Source organism: Rhodamnia argentea, chromosome 5 (assembly GCF_020921035.1).
Source record: "Rhodamnia argentea isolate NSW1041297 chromosome 5, ASM2092103v1, whole genome shotgun sequence".
Classification (NCBI taxonomy): Eukaryota; Viridiplantae; Streptophyta; class Magnoliopsida; order Myrtales; family Myrtaceae; genus Rhodamnia; species Rhodamnia argentea.
The window spans coordinates 18315983-18326565 of NC_063154.1; positions in this window are offsets into that span (position 1 = coordinate 18315983).

Genomic DNA, 10583 nt, shown 5'->3' on the forward strand with positions numbered 1-10583 from the left:
GAACATAAGAATTATCATGATGGAAACCATGACCAGTTTAAACTTTGGACAATTAAGTGTGAGCCTAGATATATGTATTACTCCAGTAAAACAAAATAAAATAATGACGAGCTTGAACTGGAACTTGTGCATGTACCAATGTTGTAAGACCGTAATTTGAACACTGCACTAAGATGAAACGGGAAATTACAAAGTGTCGTAATCTATTGTACGGCGGTCAATTCAGTTTGAAACCTTTCAATTACATCAATTTAGTTCTAAATATTTTGACTATTTTTTAATCTAGTCCTTTCGATCAATTTTGGCCGAAAATTGCTAATGTCCACGTCGATCGTCTTACGTGGCACGACCGATGGTGACGTGAATATTTTTTATTTTTTTCATAAAAAAAAGAAACAAATCAAAAATAATTTTCAAAAATAACAAAAATTATCCACGCTATCACTAATCATGCCACATAGGACAACCGACGTCTACTTCAACAACTTTTTACTAAAATTGGCCGGAATGACTACATTGCCAAATAGTCAAAAAGTCTAACACTAAATTGGCAAAAAAAAAAATTGAGCAATAAAAATTGGCACAATTGAAAGGTTTAGGATTGAAATGGCCGTCGTACGATAAGTTGAGAACTTTTTTGGTAATTATCTTAAAAAGAAATTCCATTAGTTTTCTAGATGCAATCGAAGGAGTTGGGGATCGAATATGGAGAACATAAGTGGCCTGAGAATGGTTCACATCTCGTCATCTTCTAATCAAGTTCAACTTTTCCTCCGTGAACTGGGCTTTCAATTTCTGGAGTAAATTCAACATATACAAATTACGCTGTTTGAGATGATGTCACATAAGCGAATACCAAATGAATCGTTACAACATTAAATTCCACTCTTGCTCACCTTCCACCAGCATATATATGTTGATCTCTTCTTCTTGATCTCACAAGGAATGACTGGTCTTGTTGGGAAAAATTCCGAAAATATTGAAAAGAAAAAGTGCCCTAAAAGATTGGCTAAATCACGGATTTAAGATCAGATCATTAAGTGGCTTGAGGGAAAATTACCAAAAAACGTCATAAACATATAGTAATTATGCCAATTTAGTCCTAAATTTTTTTTTTTGGCCTATTCAATCATAGACCTTTTGTAATTGTAACAATTTAGGCTGCGCATGGTAACCATTCTGTTCTGAAAAACTGATTCTGATTAAAATTACATTTTCTGATTCTATTCCTAAATGAGTTTTAGAGAATCAAAACGTATTTAATAACTGTCCAAAATTTCTATCCTTAGAATAGAAACGTGTTTGATAACTGCACAAAGTTTCTGTTTCAAAAAATTGTTTCTCTTCCTAATTTTTTTCATTTAATTCAAGTAACTATGTAGTTACTTTGTAAAATTTCATCCTAAATTGAAGACTAATTTCCAATGCACACTAAAATAATTTAAAATACATTATTTTTTTAGCATGTCATAAATGAAACACAAATTTTAATACATTACGTTTGAAGTTTGATTGAAGCATGGGACAGTTTCTATATTAAGAACTCATTTTTTTCTTTAAATGTTGCGTTGTCCAAAATACATACAAACATAACAGCAGAATAATCAAATTATCCACTGACCAAAAAAAAAAAAAAATTATCTTCCTTGATATGAAGTACAAGTCCTTTACTATCATTTTGCAGCTTCTGTCTTAAATCCAAATGAGTGTTTAGCTTCCACTCCACGTGCAGATATTTACATTTTGTGACGAACGGCTATAAGTATATATGTTATCGTCCACATGTTGGATGCCATCATTTTCTGTGACATTTTTTGCAAAAGAGTGAAATCCATGAAATCTAGGGAATTTAGGCCCAAATATATGAAAATGAGGTCAAACTAGCATAATATAAGCTTATTCTATTTTTAGGGATTTTCTAAATTTTTTGTGATTTTTTAAAAAAATTCCATTTTTTTTAATTTGTTAAATTTAATTTATTTTATTTTTATTATGTTGAGGGAAAAGTAACGAGAGAATTAAAACGGAAAAGGGAGAGATGTGAGATTTCATTTTGTTTTGTGATTCTCAAAAGTGATTCTTTTTTTCGGAACCAACTTTTTTTTTCTGGATTTTGCTTTAAAACCGATTCTAATTCTCTAAAACTGATTATGGGAACAGAATCAGAATCAAATTTATTTGCATTACCAAACACGATTCTCATCCCTTTTTGTTCCCGGAATCAAAATCAGAGAATGGGAATGGTTACCATGCAGGCCCTTAGTCCATCCAACTAATTTTGATCGGTCGGTATCGGCCATCCGACGTCATAATATTTTAATTTTTTTAATATTTTTTCCTTATTCTTTCTTTTTATTTTCTTTTGTTAGTGACCCGCTGAAGGAAGAAGAGAGAAGAAAAAATAATAAATAATAAAGATATAAATAAATAAAATATTATGTCTCCAAATGTGATGCAGAGCATCCGATTATGTCGTCATGAAGACTATCGACTAGGATTGTCGATTATAAAGTTTCGATTATTTTCCTTAGAAATAAGATTGCTTAGCGGATTGATTGCGAAATTCATGGCGATTCATCGGATTGACCTTGATCAGATTGATTGAAGATTCAAATGCATATTCAAGATATGATTAATTGCTAATTTTATAGCATGTTCAAGATGTGATTGATTGCTGATTTCAAACCATATCTTGCCTGATTACATGTTGATTTGATGGCAAATCGAAGACATATCAATGAGAGGCTGATTTGAGTTATTTTCTTTAATATTAGTAGATCTTTTAAGGTTGTTGTTGGCATGATGAGGCTGGTGAATAGAATTTGTGCTTTATTTCATTTTTCTATTTCCTTTGGCTTAGTCTCTTTATTTATATAGGAGTGTTCTCCATCGTAAGGACGGATTTGGTGAATGAATGAGAATTCCTTTTTTGAGTTGAATTTGCTTTATTTCGCTTTCTTTAGCCTTGGAAATTGGATTCTTCCTCGGTGGCGAACCAAAAGCCTTTTAGTCGCTTTTTGCCTTGGTTGGTGGTTTTCCTTTAATCTTAGTGGTGAGCTTTTGTCCCGAATCCCAATCTAGACTATTGGTTGGTGGCATGCCTTTAGGCCTTGATCTAATTGTATCATATCCTTATTCCAGTTCATCCTTCCATACCCATCCTAAAAACTTTGATCGATCCATTATTCCTTCCAAAATCACTCAAAACATATTTGCCCGCCTCATGCACGCATCAAGATGGCCGGTGCCAACAGGCATCCACGTCAACACCGCCCGGTCAAAATTGGCCGGATTGACTAAATTGACACAATTACAAAAGGTTTAGCACTAAATCAGTAGAAAATAAAGTTTAAGACTAAATTGGCACAATTACAATAATTTATGACTTGTTTGGTGTTTCTCCAAGTGGCTCGATTATGGTATAACAGATACATTAATGTCAAAATTGATAACAAAATTAACTAATAAACAATCTCAAGTGTTGATCTTAAATTTATCATTATTTGATTGATGAATATATATGTGTGTGCAAAGAAAACGGTCCTCTCCTTGTACACACCAGGATGATATATATATATAAATCTCTCTCTCTCTCTCTCGAATTTCTCCCTTGCTCACCATGCACCCGCAAAGTTGATCTTATTGGCGAAATCATAGATTGAGATAATCATATTATTAAGTGTCCCAATTATTATGGAAATAACAAAAAATACACGTGCAAATGAAAGAACAATTTAAAGATTAATATCGAGTGTTAATTTTTTTTTTTTCCGTTTGATTTTAAAGTTGCGGTTAGTTGATTTAGATGTATATAAAACCGGTTCTCGATTTCTAGCAGCACACAAAAGCTCAATTTAATAGCGTCATCTCCTACGCATTGGGGCATTTTTTCACTTTTTTTGACACTTTCATGAAAACGTGCAATTTTCAAGATCTGAAATTTCATGTTTAAAGATGACATGCTAATGATCTCTCTCTCTCTCTCTCTCTCTCTCTCTCTCTCTCTCTCTCTCTCTCTCTCTCTCTTCATTAAGGTTGTTGCCTTCCATTGAATCATGGATCTAAGGTGAACAGCCCAAATATGTTTCATCACGCGCCCTCGTTATGGCGAGGCCGTTGCAAGCCCTCGGCCGCCCTCGCTGTGGCTAGCGAGGGCCCGGACAAGGGCCGCTTCCATCTCCCACAATTGGTGAGGGCTTCACAACTCTCACCCTAGGGTCGGCAGCCACAACGACCCTATGAAGAAAAAAAATCAACCAAATAATAAAAAAAATCTGGAAATTTTTTTGAAAAATTTAGAAATCATCCATATCGGCATTGGTTGTGCCACAAAATATAGCTGGCACTATTGGATTGTCGCGTCAGCGATTTTTCACTAAAATTAACTGAAATGACTACATTGGTAATTCATTAAAAGGTTTAGGATTAAATTGACTTAGAACTGAATTGGGCGCCGTATAATGGGTTTAAAACTTTTTTTGAACAATTTTCCCAAGACTTTATCCTAAATTACTAATGTGACCTTTTAATAAGTTTTAGAGTTAATTTTTTTTCTGATTTATTTTAACGTTGCCGTTATTTGATGAAGTTGTATATAAAACCGGTTCTCTCTTTCTAGCAGGACACAAAAGCTCAATTTAATAGCACCATCTTCTACGCATTCGGGTATTTTTAATTTTTTTTACACTTTCATGAAAATGTTCAGTTTTCAAGATCTCAAATTTCATGTTTAAAGATGATATGCTAATGACATAACACTCTCTCTCTCTCTCTCTCTCTCTCTCTCTCTCTCTCTCTCTCAATGAACCTTCATTAAGGTTGTTGCCTTCCATCGAATCATGGATCTAAGATGAGTGGCCCTAATATGTTTCGTCACGAGCCCTTGTTATGGTTAGCGAGGACCTGGGTGAGGGCCGCTCCCTTCTCCCATGCATGGTCGGCGAGGGCTTCACCGCTCTCGTCCCGAGGTCGGCAACCATAGCAGCCCTGTGAAGGAAAAAAGTATAAGAAAAAAAATCAACCAAATAATTAAAAAATCTGAATTTTTTTTAAAAATTTAGAAATCATCCATATCAACGTCGGTCATGCCACGTAAAACAGCTGGCACCATTAGACCGCCACGTCAATGATTTCTACCTAAAATTAGCCGGAATGACTACATTGACAATTCGTTAAAAGGTCTAGGACTAAATTGGCTTAATTCTCCGTACAATAGGTTCAAGACTTCTTTTTTTTTTTATAATTTCCCCAAGACTTTATCCTAAACTACTAATGTTACCTTTCATCGTGTTTTTTTTTTATCCGTCTACAGAATTTCTTGTCATAGGGAAAAAGGAAATTCTGAATACTTGACATGAAGTAATTATCGAGAATATCGTGTTCTGAGAGTACCAAAAATAGGTGAGGAAGGGGGCAAGACGCGCCACCCCCATTGACCTATGCCCTACAATACGACGTTGTCTCGTTCATCAGAGGTCTTCTTTAAACCTTCAGAACTATCAAATCAACCTTGACTTTGAGGTACTAGAATCATGGGTGATTTGTTACCTAACTTATTTTTTTTTTTTTTTGGGCCAAAATTTGTTACCTAATTTTACTATTCCATTAGACATTCAACGGGCAGAGTTCCATTATAGATTGGGTGGAGGCCATGCACGTCTAGTACAGGTGCATTGTTTCGTGGAAGATTGAACAACAATTCTGGTCTGATGCAGTCTCTATCCATCGTTATGGACCTATCATCAATGTCGGATTGCTCTTTGTAGGCATACTAAGATGCTCACTCTTCATTTTGGTGCACATGCGTGCTGACACGGCATCAAAAGAACTTAATCTCGTGACTAAAATGAAGGCAATCTCACATGCTTGAGGGTTCTTGAGCTCTTTCGGTCTTACTAAAGCGAGGTGATTTATGAGGTCAGTCCCATGACACCAAGGTCTTAACTTCCTCTTTTCCTTTTCTTAAATTATGTACTGGTACTAGCGCAAAAACCCGACTACCAGAAAGGCTTCTGGAATATTTTGCAAATTGTACTCATGGACCGATTGAGTTCAGCCTGTGCAGGAGTCCCAAACGCTGGGCAGTTTGCGCGCAGTTGTCCGAGATTCAATCATGTAGGCCTTCAATTCTTACGTTGAAAAGAAAGATCCCCGACGGCATAAGTAACTGTGTCAACCCTGAAGATTGAGGCTTTTAACTTCCCATTCGAGGGACTTAGATATTATCTGTGGCCAGCGGCCCACACCCCTCTATTTAGGTTACTCACTTATGTCGTGGGGCTGCTGTGTATTTCGTTGACTACGAAAATTAATCACGGACAAATAGCTTTTTCAAGAAATACTAGGAGAATAGCATAGGTGCAACGGACCCACTGACGTAGGTCCACTCTAGCAATTCAGATTGAGCTCAGCATCTAATAGAGACCATAGTGACGGAGCCACGTAGAACTCTCCCTCCGTCGTCTCACTGAATTCTTGTGCTCGTCATCATGGACACAAATTAAATAAGAAATATATTAAAATTTGGCACACAATCAAAATAAATTAGAACATAAAAACGAAAAAAAGAAATCGAAACACAAAAGTTTATCCAGATTTATTCTTAAGTAGATCTACATTCAGTAGAGAATTTCACTATAACTAACACTTATCATCTCTCTATTATATATGTCTCTATTATATATGTTAATTATAGGCGAAAAAAAGTATATACAACAATAGCTATTTATGTTACTTAAACTATAAAAGTCCTTTGGTGTCTAAGGAGTGTTGCCATCGGACTCCCGCCCGTTCACCGAGGGGCAAGGATCTCATGGTTTTCTGTCAATAAGAGTATGAATCGCAATCTAACAAAATGGACTATATTTTCCTTCTCCAACCAGACTTCTGATTCGTGGACTACCAATAGAAACATTATTGGTCAGTCCAGGAAGAAGTCATTCGCATTACTTCCACTGGAATGCTTGTCTTCTTTGGTGGACCGTCGAGTAAAGAAGTTCGGACTCCAAGGCATTGGTTCCATGAATCTGGGAAGGAATTTGACTGTAGAGATATAGCCATCTTCTTGATATCTTTGACTTCTTTTCTTGAGTAAAAAGTAGGTCACGAGAGTTCCCTAGCGATTGTAACATAAAGTAGATCCCCACCGCCCAAGTAAAAATCCTATTCTCAGTTTAGGCACTCTGAACTTTTGGACAATGAGGATTTGACTTCTGAAAGTGACAGAAAAAAAAAAAAAAAAAAAGGGATGCAAAGCGTTCAAGCAACTGATATGTTCTCGACTCATAATTTATGAGCTTAAAGTTTTTTTCCAACGGAAATTTCAACTACATTATGTAACATTGGGGTCAAACTTGATGCTCCATGTTGTAGTGTACCACTAAGAGGTGCTATTGGACTTTGATCATGATCTCCAAGAGAAAGTTGTTTAATTTGCTTCTCATTCAATGTGAAAAACTCCTGTTTTCCAATGCTCAGGAAACTAAAGATAGAATATGGTCTAAAATTACAAAGCCCTAGATTCCAAAAATTTCATGCCCATTTGTTAGAAACAATTAGCATATTTCCTTTTGTTATTAGTATCTCTCAGGATAATGCATATATCTCCCTTGATGGGCATATCCCTATTTGAATACCATTGATAGTATATTTATTTTGCTACCTTCAATGGTTATCTAGTGACTAGGGGTGATCCATTCCCGACCTGATCAAGTCTTACCTGAAAACGGTGGATTATTAGTAGATGTGAACAACACGGAATTTAATTTTAATATATCAATTGAAATTAGGATTGCATTTAAGAAATAAATAAACAATCGGTAGGTTATTAGGTTTACTTCTAATAAATAAAAATAATCAATCTGATCCAAGTAGTCCGATTCCCTCATAGAATCGAAAACTGGACCAAAAATCACCGGTTTCAATTTTATAAAATGAAAACCAGACCAGTGCCCTCAAGAACAAGACCGAACCGGTCGACCTGTATTTTTCACCCTTATTAATGATTAATAAAGCCTGACTAAGGCACTCTTCATTTTTTACATACAAAAATATACAAAAATTACAAAAAATTCTCTCTCGCTTTATTTCTTATTTTGATATGAGAGTTAGACGACTCTAAGGAAATTTTGAGTGTACTTGGTGCCGGACGCCCAATTGCATACCCGAGTGCACAGTAGCCACGATACTCTCTTGTCGCGTAGCCGGCCCAGCAGCCACATTAGCCTCCTATCCCAAAGCTTGGATAGTATCCATGACAACACACAATAGCCACATCAATGTAGCCTATACCAGTCAGCTAGTATTCTTTTAACATAGCAAACTAGCTTCTTTCAAAAAAAAAAAATTCCAAACTTGAGTTGACGTACCTTGAGTTTAAGGAAATGTTAGAGATAAATATGATATTTCCTTTAATTTTCAATATTATATTGGGATTATGCATATGTTTCCCTTGATTGATCAAATTGATATTATGTTTATCATGTTACCATAAAAGTCATAAATAAAATCTATAAATAGACTAATGTACTCTTTATTTGACAAATACAAAATTATACAGAATTTATACAATTATCTCTTAAGCATTATTATTATCTTGTTTTTGTACTTATTAATCCATCAAAGCGAAAGTTTAGAGAATGTTTGCTTATGTGTTCGCCACGTGGCACTATCTGGTAAGATACATGGTAAAGTTTTACCTCATGACTCACATTTGCCCACTAAGTTCTAGCCCATATCTTTACTTCTTTCGCTTTTCCTTTAGATGAAATTCAACTTCTTATATTTGATATGGAAAAGCATGGCCTTCCAAGTTGTCGGACCTCTGCACTCTTGCCTCTAGAATATAAACAAAAGCAAAAAGAAGGGCAATTATTGGCATATAGACAATTACTTTGAACATTTACAGCTCATTCATTTAAACATCTTCCATACTCAAGTTTCACGATCGGATTCGATACCGAAATTGATGTGATATTATGGTAAAGGCCATGAGTATAGAATCAATAACATTGGAAATAATAAACCAAACAAAGATGTTAAAATGCACACAATTTTTTTGGGTAATACTAGAGATATTAAAACTGATATACTATATGAGTTTATCAAAAAATACGAAAAATAATAAGTGGCAGATAAGTTAGTTGGCTCATTGAACTATCCAATATAGATCTACTAACATCATTCGATAGACACATTTAGCATCTAAATCTTAATATCACTAACTTCTCTTAACTCACAAATCATGGGTGGAGTGGAGATGGAGCAAAACCCTAACCATGATCAGTCACATCATGCAAAAGTGACGCCACAAGAGCAAGTTGACACTCATATTCATGCACTCTCAAACTTTCCTCCTCCGTATCCTTGAAGTTGGAACTTCGTGATGATTTCTAGAAAGGACAAAAGGAAAGTGGGGAATTCCTCAGGTACATTCTTTTCAAATGTACCAAACCTTTCTCACCGTGGCAACTTCATTGACCCCCAAAAGAAAAGGGAAGCAGCAACTCAGAATTGCACCACGTGGATGTCCAAGAACTAGCCTCCATTCCCAAAAGTCATCGGCTACTTTCCAAAGTGAGAACCACTTTAGGGCTTTAGTATAAATTAGCATCAAGGAGATCCATCTCTCCATGCAATGTGTAGTGCATAATCCTACCAAAAAATGGCTAAAAATCCGCAGTCTCCTGGTTTAGGAGCTCTTCTTCTTCCTCTCCTATTGCTGGGCTCGGTGATCTTCAAGACAGAAGCCATAAGGCCATTGGAGGGTGCGGGGTTGTCCCGTGCTTTGGTGAGCGAGGATCGTATCCCTGAAACGAAATCGCCATTCGGGATGGTGATCAATGACTCGGGTCCAAGCCCTGACGGTCCCGGGCATAGGTACAAGGCCCAATGGCTCACAGGTCGAAGCGACGAGAACCATCCGAGCCCCGATGCAGGACACAAATAGCTGCGACCAGCCATTCCCTAGAGTCGCCAGAGGGTATACAGGCGATCGGTACATCTAGATCTTTGGATTAGGTGGATCTCGCATGAGGTTCACTTGATTGGACTCAAGACATGTAGGGGTTCATAGATGAGAACTTAGTCAGATTGTTGTTGAAGTACCGCACGTGTTTTATTTCAAAATGTTTGTTGTTTGATCAATTGAGAGCTATAGAGCATTGAAACTCACGTCCGACGTGAGCTACTCAAATTGTCACCGTGTACTTTGGCTTTATGGTTCTCCTTAATTATGTTATAAGTACACAATCATCGAGTGGTTATACGGATTTATTTTCTTTTCATGTTTTCTTAATTGCTTCTTTCTTCTTCTTCTTCTCCTTTTTAACTTTGGGAATTGCCTTTGTTGCCGATGACTTTTCGAGTCAATCCACTCCATCTGAATCCTAAAAGTTGAGCCACAGGCGAAAAGAACACAAGGTGTCATCAGTCAACTTTAATTATAGGTATCGCAATCCTTATCTTTCTTTCTATTTTTGTCAGACTAATTGTATGCATCATCTTTTTAGGAGTATTAGTAATGACTTCAGCTCCATTTATATTATGAAATATGCATGAAGTGAAAAATATTTCATAAAACTGAT